Source organism: Natator depressus, chromosome 4 (genome assembly GCF_965152275.1).
Source record: "Natator depressus isolate rNatDep1 chromosome 4, rNatDep2.hap1, whole genome shotgun sequence".
Lineage (NCBI taxonomy): Eukaryota > Metazoa > Chordata > Testudines > Cheloniidae > Natator > Natator depressus.
Window position 1 is genome coordinate 521477 of NC_134237.1, and position 9378 is coordinate 530854.

Below are 9378 nucleotides of genomic sequence, written 5' to 3' on the forward strand. Positions count from 1 at the left end.
GACAAATGGGAAGGAGGAGATGGAGGTAGATATTACCATATCTGAGGTAGAAGCGAAACTCGAACAGCTTAATGGGACTAAATCGGGGGGCCCAGATAATCTTCATGCAAGAATATTAAAGGAACTGGCACATGAAATTGCAAGCCCATTAGCAAGAATTTGTAATGAATCTGTCAACTCAGGGGTTGTACCGTTTGATTGGAGAATTGCGAACATAGTTGCTATTTTTAAGAAAGGGGGAAAAAACGTGATCTGGGTAACTACAGGCCTGTTAGTTCGACATCTGTAGTATGCAAGGTCTTGGAAAAAATTTTGAAGGAGAAAGTAGTTAAGGACATTGAGGTCAATGGTAAATGGGACAAAATACAAGATAGTTTTACAAAAGGTAGATCATGCCAAACCAACCTGATCTCCTTCTTTGAGAAAGTAACAGATTTTTTAGACAAAGGAAACGCAGTGGATCTAATTGACCAAGATTTCAGGAAGGCGTTTGATATGGTGCCACATGGGGAATATTAGTTAAACTGGCAAAGATGGGGATCAATATGAATATCAATATGAAAATTGAAAGATGGATAGGGAAATGGTTAACAGGGAGATTATAGCGGGTCCTGCTGAAAGGTGAACTGTCAGGTTGGAGGGAGGTTACCAGTGGAGTTCCTCAGGGATCAATCTTTGGGACCAATCTTATTTCATCTCCCTCCCTCAGCTCAGTGATGGCCTGAATTGCCCCTTCTCCCGGCAGAGCCAGAGGATTGGAAGCAGCAACATCAAACCCCTGTGTGGCTCGCAGGAATGAACACAAACACACCCTTGTAGCTGGACAGATGGTTAGTTTTACCCCTGGGATACTACAAGGCTAAAGAGAAAGGTGGTGGCCCCACATCTAAGGAATGAAACACAACACAGTCATCATCGTTCTGCCCATCCTTGCCCCTTTATACTTCTACTGTCTTGCTCCCACCACCCTCGCCCTCTGTGGGTTCAGTGCGAGTGCCGCCCTCAGTGCTTCCTACACACACAGACTCACACACACATCTTGCAAGGAAAACCTCACCACGGAGACACATGCACCTGTTGCTTCCCTGCACCCCTGCTCTCCAGAATCCAATCCCAAGGAATTGGCCGGTCAGGTTTCCAGTCCCCTCACGGGTCATTCCCTCACTCGAGCAAAGGGGCACATCTCAATTCTCAGCTGGCTCAGTCGAGCTGCATCGTTCTTGTTTCCACTCAGTCAGGTTTGAGGCCTCTTTCGCACCCTGTCTTTGAGAAGAGAGCCAGAAACTACTCTCTGAAATAGCAAATGCAGGAGGACGTGTTATCGCTCCTGCCCCAACACAGACAGACAAAGAGAGAAATGTTCTCGCTTTGAGGGTGGGACTCCCTGCCCTTAGCCAAAGACGAGCACCTCTCTTTGACCTTTGTCGCTCATTCAGCTTTTCTTTCAACAGGGAGCCCGAGAGCTCTGGTGCTGGAGCGCTGCGTTGGTCAGTGAAGCTCGGTGAGCTCCAATGTCACTCGGCTCTTCTACCAGCAAGGCAAAACACAGGAAGGATTTCCTCCTTTGACAATACTGGGGTTGTCTGAGGGTCTGTCCACACTCCACACTGAGCCTGTCTGTATGTGGCCTGGGCTTGCTGACTTGTGTTGCCAAGCCGGTGTTTGAGCATCCAGACTGCAGGGGAAACTCAGGCCTCACACTGTGTCTTTCTGTCAAGGTTCCTTCCCCACTCTGAACGCTAGGGTACAGATGTGGGGACCTGCATGAAAACCTCCTAAGCTTACTTTTACCAGCTTAGGTTAAAACTTCCCCAAGGTACAAACTATTTTACCTTTTGCCCTTGGACTTTCGCTGCTACCACCAAAAGTCTAACCGGGTTTTTTATTAGGAAAGAGCCGTTTGGAAATGTCTTTCCCCCAAAAATCCTCACCAAAACATTGCACTCCCCTTCTTGGGGAAGGTTCGGTAAAAATCCTCACCAATTTGCATAGGTGACCACAGACCCAGACCCTTGGATCTTAAGAACAATAAAAAAGCATTCAATTTCTTAAAAGAAGAATTTTAATAGAAGAAAAAGTAAAAAGAATCACCTCTGTAAACTCAGGATGGTAAATACCTTACAGGGTAATTAGATTCAAAACATCGAGAATCCCTCTAGGCAAAACCTTAAATTACAAAAAGACACACAGACAGGAATATCCATTCCATTCAGCACAGCTTATTTTCTCACCCATTTAAAGGAATCATAATCTAACGCATACCTAGCTAGATTACTTACTAAGTTCTAAGACGCCATTCCTGTTCTGTCCCCGGCAAAAGCATCACACAGACAGATCCAGACCCTTTGTTTCTCCCTCCACCCAGCTTTTGAAAGTATCTTGTCTCCTCATTGGTCATTTTGGTCAGGTGCCAGCAAGGTTATCCAAGCTTCTTAACCCTTTACAGGTGAGAGGGTTTTTCCTCTGGCCAGGAGGGATTTCAAGGTGGTTAGCCTTCCCTTTCTATTTATGACTCTCTCCTACCGCAGTAAGTCGTCCCAAGTTACGCTCTCCTGCTGCGTGAATAACAGAGCTGGATTTGACATCGCTTCGGTCGACTTACTGCTGTGTCTACACTGGGCTGGGTCCACAGGAAACGCTCTTCGATTGACTTGTGCAGACCCCTGTCACTAAATAACCCCTCAAAGGAGAATGAAGGTGTGTGGGATGCAAATGGAGAAAAGGTTCATTTCCAAAGAAGGGGTGGTAAGAAGCAGGATCCCTGGGCGGGGGGCAGGAGGGTGTGGTTTGCACTGTTGTTGCCCAGGGTGGGAATGGGGAACTGGGCTCTGGCTTAAAGCGGTGTCGGGCTTCGAGGGGCTGGGTTCAGAGCTGGAGGTTCGGGTGGGGGTGAGGGTTGGGCTACAGTTTTGGTTCAGGGGTTTCGAGCTGGGGGGCAGGTTATGGGGTCAGGGTTCCAGTTGGGTTCCGGGTAGGGGGTGGGGTTTAGATCTGGGGGGAGGGTTTGGCCAGCAGCAGCAGAGAAGTGCGGGTGGCAATGGGGTGCCAGCCAATAGTGGTAAATCGGGGGTCTTTTAGGTGGTTTTAGTGTCCGTAGCACCCTAGGGAGGGGGTAGGGTCATGTTTACGACAGGGGGCTAAAGTGTTGGGGAAGGGGGTGGCAAGTTGAGCCATCCCACTTCGCACTTCCCACACGGACACGCACAATACGTCCAACGCACGGACGCACACACGTCACACACACACGATGACACAAAACGGCACACAACACGACACACAAAAATACACACGATACAAACACACGCACAACATGACACAGAAAGCATCACACACAAAACATCACACACACGACCCACAACATGTCACACACACACACACACACTCAACACAACACGACCCACAACACGTCTCACACTCAGCATGACCTACAACACGTCTCACAACACGTCTCACACACACTCAACAACACACAGCACGTTGCACGTACGTCGCACACACACAACGTCACACACACAGTTTGTCGCATGTCGCACGTATCACGTCACGTACATGTCGCACTACGCACATGCACAACACGTCGCACGCACACACTACATGTCACAGACACGACACACACAACACGACACATGACACAAAATGGCACACGACACAAAATGGCACACGACATTGAGACACACACGACACTGGCCAGTCTCGGTGAGTAAGTGTCTGGTTTGGTGAGGACTTTGCTCACGCCCCACCTGAGTCCGGGTAGGGAAGCCCAGTAAATTACGGTTCGGTTTGTAAGAAAAGGTTCCTGATCAGCTGTGGTTACGAGGGAGAAAAAGTCCCATTTTCAGAGGCTGCTCGTTTCTCTGGCCAGGAACGGTGTCTCCTCCGCAGCAGAAGGTTGGATCCAAGAGGATGACTCCAGGTGGTGAGTTGCTTGCCCTGCTCTCATGTTTCTCTGTCTCGTGTGTTCGCCAATTCTCTCTTTCTCTTCTCTCCTCTGCTCTCCTCGTGCCGTGTCCCTTCACAGGACACGGGTAGGTGTGCATTCCCACAGGTGAGGTCTCGGGAGCCATGGAGAAGTCGGAGCGGAGGAAAATCATGCCGGGCAGTGGGTGCGAGCGTGGAGCGGTGACTGTCAGGGTTAACTCTGTCTCGGTTCATCGCGTGGGGCTGATGCGCGGATGAAGGCAAGATTTCCAGCACCAATGGGGCATTGTATAATGATAGCCTACGCGATGTGGCCCACTGAGATGGTAACTTCTTTGTTTTTCCTCCTTGGTCTGGGCTTAGTACAAACCGTTGACTCCCCTCATCAGATGGAAAGCGAGCGAGAGCGGTGAGCCTGCGAGCACTGTTGATGCAGCCAGGAGTCGTCCGGTTGGCAGCGGAGCAGTCGCGAATGTCAGTGAGATAAGTGTCTGGTTTGGTTGAGGCTTTGCTCACGGCCCGCCTGGCTCCAGGAGTGACTCCCCATTAGCTGAGGCTGGGTTTGTAAGAAAAGGTTCCTGACCAGCTGTGGTTAGGAGAGAGACAAGGTCCCCATTTTCAGGGGCTGCTCATTCCTCTGGCCAGGAACGGTGTCTCCTTCGCAGGAGAAGGTGTCATGTAGGAGGATGACTCCAGCTGGTGAGTTGCTTGCCTTCCTCCCATATTTTTCTCTCTTCTCTTGTGTGTTGGCCAACTTCTCAGTCTCTCTCTCCTCTGCTCTCCTGGTGCTGTCTCCCTTTGTAGGACACGGGTAGGTGTGCATTCCCACGGGTGAGGTCTCGGGAGCCATGGAAAAGTCGGAGCGGACGAGAATCATGCAGGGCAGTAGAAAGGCTGCTCAAAGTACCTGAAGAGACAAAGGAAATGAGAAGGGGGAAGTCCAGACTAAGACAGGAGTCTAGTCTGTAAAGAGAAACAACGGGAAGTCTAAGCTACAGAAACTCTTCAAGTTGCCAAAAGACATTTAGGATGGGAAATTACTTCTTGAATCCAGTCTCTTTAAGATCTTAGGCTTAGTATGTGTGTGTATTTGTATTTGCTTAGTAATCTGCCTTCTTCTGTTTGCTATCCCTTATAATCACTGAAAATCTACCTTTTCTAGTGAAACTATTTTTGGTTTATTATTATTATTATTCAACTCAGTTTGTGCAACTGGTGCTCCGTGAGGAAATGCTTTGTGTATTACTCCAAGGGGCCGCCCGGTGTCACTCTTGCTGCATGAGGGAAATGATTTGAGCATGACCTGAACTGGCCACCCCCTGTCACTGTTGGTCCGGGAGGGAAATGATTTGTGCACTACCTGAATTGGCCACGCGGTGTCACCATTGCTCCGTGAGGGAAATGCTTTCTGCATTACTCTAAGTGGCCACCCAGTGGCACTGTTGCTCCGTGAGGGAAATGGTTTGTGCAGTACCCTGAGCGGCCACCCGGGGTCACTGTTGCTCCGTGAGGAAATGCTTTGTGCATGACCTGAATTGGCCACACACATCACTGTTGCTCCGGGATGGGGGGGGGGAATTGTTTGTGTGTTACTCCTGAGTGGCCACGTTGTGTCACTCTTCCTCCATGAGGGGAATGCTTTGTGCATTACCCTGTGTGGCCACCCAAGACAACACACACTTCACACACAAAACATCACACACACAAAACACGACAGACGACACTGACACACACACACACAACACGACACCGACACACAGAGAGAGAACACGTCACACATACAGAAACACGTCTCTCACACACACACAACACAGGACACCCACACACAAACAACATGACACACAAATAAAATGACACACAAAACAGCACACAACATGACACACAAAAATCACACAGAACACACGACACCGACACATACACACACACACACGAGACGAGGCACAAAACGGCAGACAACGTGACAAAGAAATCACACACGACACCGACACACATACACACACACACGAGATGACGCACAAAACGGCAGACAACATGACACAGAAATCACACATGACACCGACACCCACACACAATACGACACACAACACCTCACATGACACACAAAACGGCACACGTGACACACACACACAACACGATGCACAAAACATCGCACACAAAATATCACACACCCACACACAACACCACACAGACACAGACAACACGACACACGACACCGACACACGACACACAAAACGGCACATGACACGAGACACAAAAATCTCACACAACACATGACACCGACACACACAACATGCACACAAAACGGCACACAACACGGCACACACCGTCACATGCACACAACACGGCATTCAACATGGCACACACACACTCAACATGGACCACAACACACACACATAAACACATCTCACACACACAAAACGACACACAAGTCACACACACAACACGTCACACAGCAGAAGGTTTCATCTCGGAGGAGGATGTCCCGGGGTCCCCGGGCGATGCTCTGGAACTGCTCCCCAGGAAGCCAGGCAGGACTCTGGGGGAGTCTCCTCTCGGGGAGCAGCCTGTCTGCAGGACACACAGCTCCCCCGGCTCCACCTTCCTGGCTCTGACCTCGGAGCCTTCAGCCTCCTCTGCCCCTCCCTGCGCTTCCCACAGCCAGTCCGCCCAGGCGGGGTCCTGGGGGAGCCAGAGGGTCCTGCCCCCCAACTCCGCAGTCAGACGGGACTCTCAGCCAGCCAGGAAAACAGAGCTTTATTAGACGACAGGGACATGGTCTAACACAGAGCTTGTAGGTGCAGAGAACAGGACCCCTCAGCCGGGTCCATTTTCGGGGGCAGTGAGCCAGACAACCCCGTCTGCCCTTCACTCCATGTCTCCAGCCAGCCCCCAACTGAAACTCCCCCCAGCCCCTCCTCCTCTGGGCTTTGTCCCTGTCCCCGGCCAGGAGGGCACCGGATTCCTTTCTTCTCCAACCCTTTAGCTCTCACCTTGCAGGGGGGAAGGGCCCAGGGCATCAGGTGCCAGGAAAGAGGGTGTCGGCCATACTCTGTGTCCAGACCCCTGCACACACCTGCCCTCCAGAGCTCTGCAACGATCATACACCCTGACCCCACCCCCTAGACCCTTAAGAACTGCATAGGGGAAACTGAGGCACCCCCACACGATTCAGAGGAAACATGAAGTCCCGCTTCATCACAGATGACTCCAGGAGGTGAGTTGCTTGCTATCCTACCATGTTTTTCTCTGTCTCTCCTCTAGTATGTTGGCCATCACACACACACTGTCTCTGTCTCTCTCTCTCTGTCCTTGCCTTTCCCTGTGCTGTCTCCCTTCACAGGACACGGGCAGGCACGCTAGGTGTGCATCCCCTCAGGCTGTCTCGGAAGCCAAGAAGCAGTAGGAGGGGACGAAAATCATGCAGGGCAGTGGGTGCGAGAGTGGAGCGGTGACTGTCGGTGTTAACTCCGTCTCTGTTCCTCGAGTGGGGCCGATGTGGATGGGATGAAAGAGTGAGGCAGGGCTGAGGGCAAGATTTCCAGCACCCATCGAGCTTTGTGGAGTGATGGCTCATGCTTGGCTTTTGCAGCTGCTTTCGCAGAGGAATTGTCCAGGAGCCCTAGCCGGAGGAGAATATGGCAGGAGTGGACCTGAGCAGCTTGGACATCCTTCTAAGCAGACGTGAAGAGTTGTCAGCTTTCTGCCTCCCGCATAACTGGCTGTGAGTAAGCGGTCAGTGCTTTCAATTCCTCATTGGTACTCCCTGTAGTACTCTTCACAGGCCGTGGGCTTCCTTGTTGAGTACGAGGCTCTGGGATTAAGGCTGAGGAAGGGACCAGTCTCCTGAGCAAAGTGACGATTTTGGGTGCCGTTACAATGGGCGCCTTCTAGTTGCAGTTGTAAAGTAGGAACGGGAGATGGGTTGAGGGCGGAGCCGTGGGATACGGGAGATGTGAAATGAAGAGACTACGCGACATTGCAGACGGAGATGGTAATTTTTTTTGTTTTTCCCCCACTCTGCTGGCTTTAGTACGAAGGAAAAAGAAGTCAAGCCTCAGAGTCTACTGCCCTCATGCGATAGAAAGTGAGTGAGAGCAGCGAGCCTGTGACCGTTGGTGATGCCAGGCAAGAGCCCTCCATCTGGGAACCGAGCAAGCGCCAGTCTTGGTGAGATAAGTGTCTGGTTTGGTGAGGGCTCTCTTCACGCCCCACCTGAGTCCAGGTAGAAAAGCCCTGTAAATTAGGGTTCAGTTTGTAAGAAAAGGTTCCTGATCAGCTGTGGTTACGAGGGAGAAAACATCCCCATTTTCAGAAGCTGCTCATTTCTCTGGTCAAGAACGGTGTCTCCTCCACAGCAGAAGGTTGGATCCAAGAGGATGACTCCAGGTGGTGAGTGGCTTGCCTTGCTCTCATGTTTCTCTGTCTTCTCTCGTGTGTTCGCCAACTCTCTCTTTCTCTTCTCTCCTCTCCTCTCCTGATGCCGACGATGACCAGGCCCCGGGTGCCTGGGACCCAGTGCCCTGCCTGTGCTCCATCTCTTCCTGTATCTGCCTCGCCCCTTCTCCCAGCACACACTGCCCACCGCTGCCTGGATGAGTTCCCCCTCTCCTCCACTGCACCCCCCTCTGTGGGGTCTCTGCCACTCACCTCTGCCTCCTCTCCTCCACCCCCTCCCCCGCTTCCCCACGGGTCACTCCTGGGGCCGGTTTTCTTCACCATTTTCGTGCATGATCTGGAGGATGGGATGGATTGCACCCTCAGCAAGTTCGCAGATGACACCAAGCTGGGGGGAGAGGGAGATACGCTGGAGGGTCAGGATAGGGTTCAGAGTGACCCAGACAAATTAGAGGATTGGGCCAAAAGAAATCTGATGAGGTTCAGCAAGGACAAGTGCTGAGCCCTGCACTTAGGAGAGAAGAATCCCATGCACCGCCCCAAGTATGCCATGTCCCCGCCCCAACCGACCCTCCCGGAGCATCCTCAATTCCATGAAACAGCTGTTCTGGGGTGGGCAGGAAGTGCTGGGAAGGAGAGTGGGGAGTTGCTCAGTGGGGCCACAGGCAGGCGAGACGCACTGCGGGGAGGGCAGAGCTTGGCTGCCACTGGGTGCTAAGCACCCACTAATATTTCCTCCTGGGTGATCCAGGCCCGGAGCACCCATGCAGTCGGCTCCTATGATCCCCCTCCCCCAAATCAAAATGCCGAGAGATTTGGGGGAGTCTCTCAGTCTTGTTCATGTTACTAACTTTTCTGGGGGTGTGTCTCTCTGGGTGGGGGTCTGTGTGTGTTTACGCACAAGCTGATTGTGATGTCACGGATGCCAACAGCAAAGAGTGTTCGGCGTCAGCATTCTTGCCCTGCCCTTAGTCTGCCAACTGGCTTGGTTGACAACGGCTGGTGAGCCAAGGAGCTGCTGAGAGACGCGGACCATCCCTCTGTCAACAACTTCTTGAATCAGCT

General features: G+C 51.8%; 1 long non-coding RNA gene across 1 annotated transcript; it reads left to right on the plus strand.

Moving 5' to 3' along the window:
• Window positions 1–1956: 1956 nt before the first annotated feature.
• Window positions 1957–7563, plus strand: LOC141986108 (uncharacterized). Its single transcript, XR_012639205.1, has 4 exons — window positions 1957–2697; window positions 3863–3916; window positions 4019–4392; window positions 7508–7563. It is a non-coding gene; the product is annotated as an uncharacterized LOC141986108 (long non-coding RNA).
• The last annotated feature ends 1815 nt before the right edge of the window (window positions 7564–9378 follow it).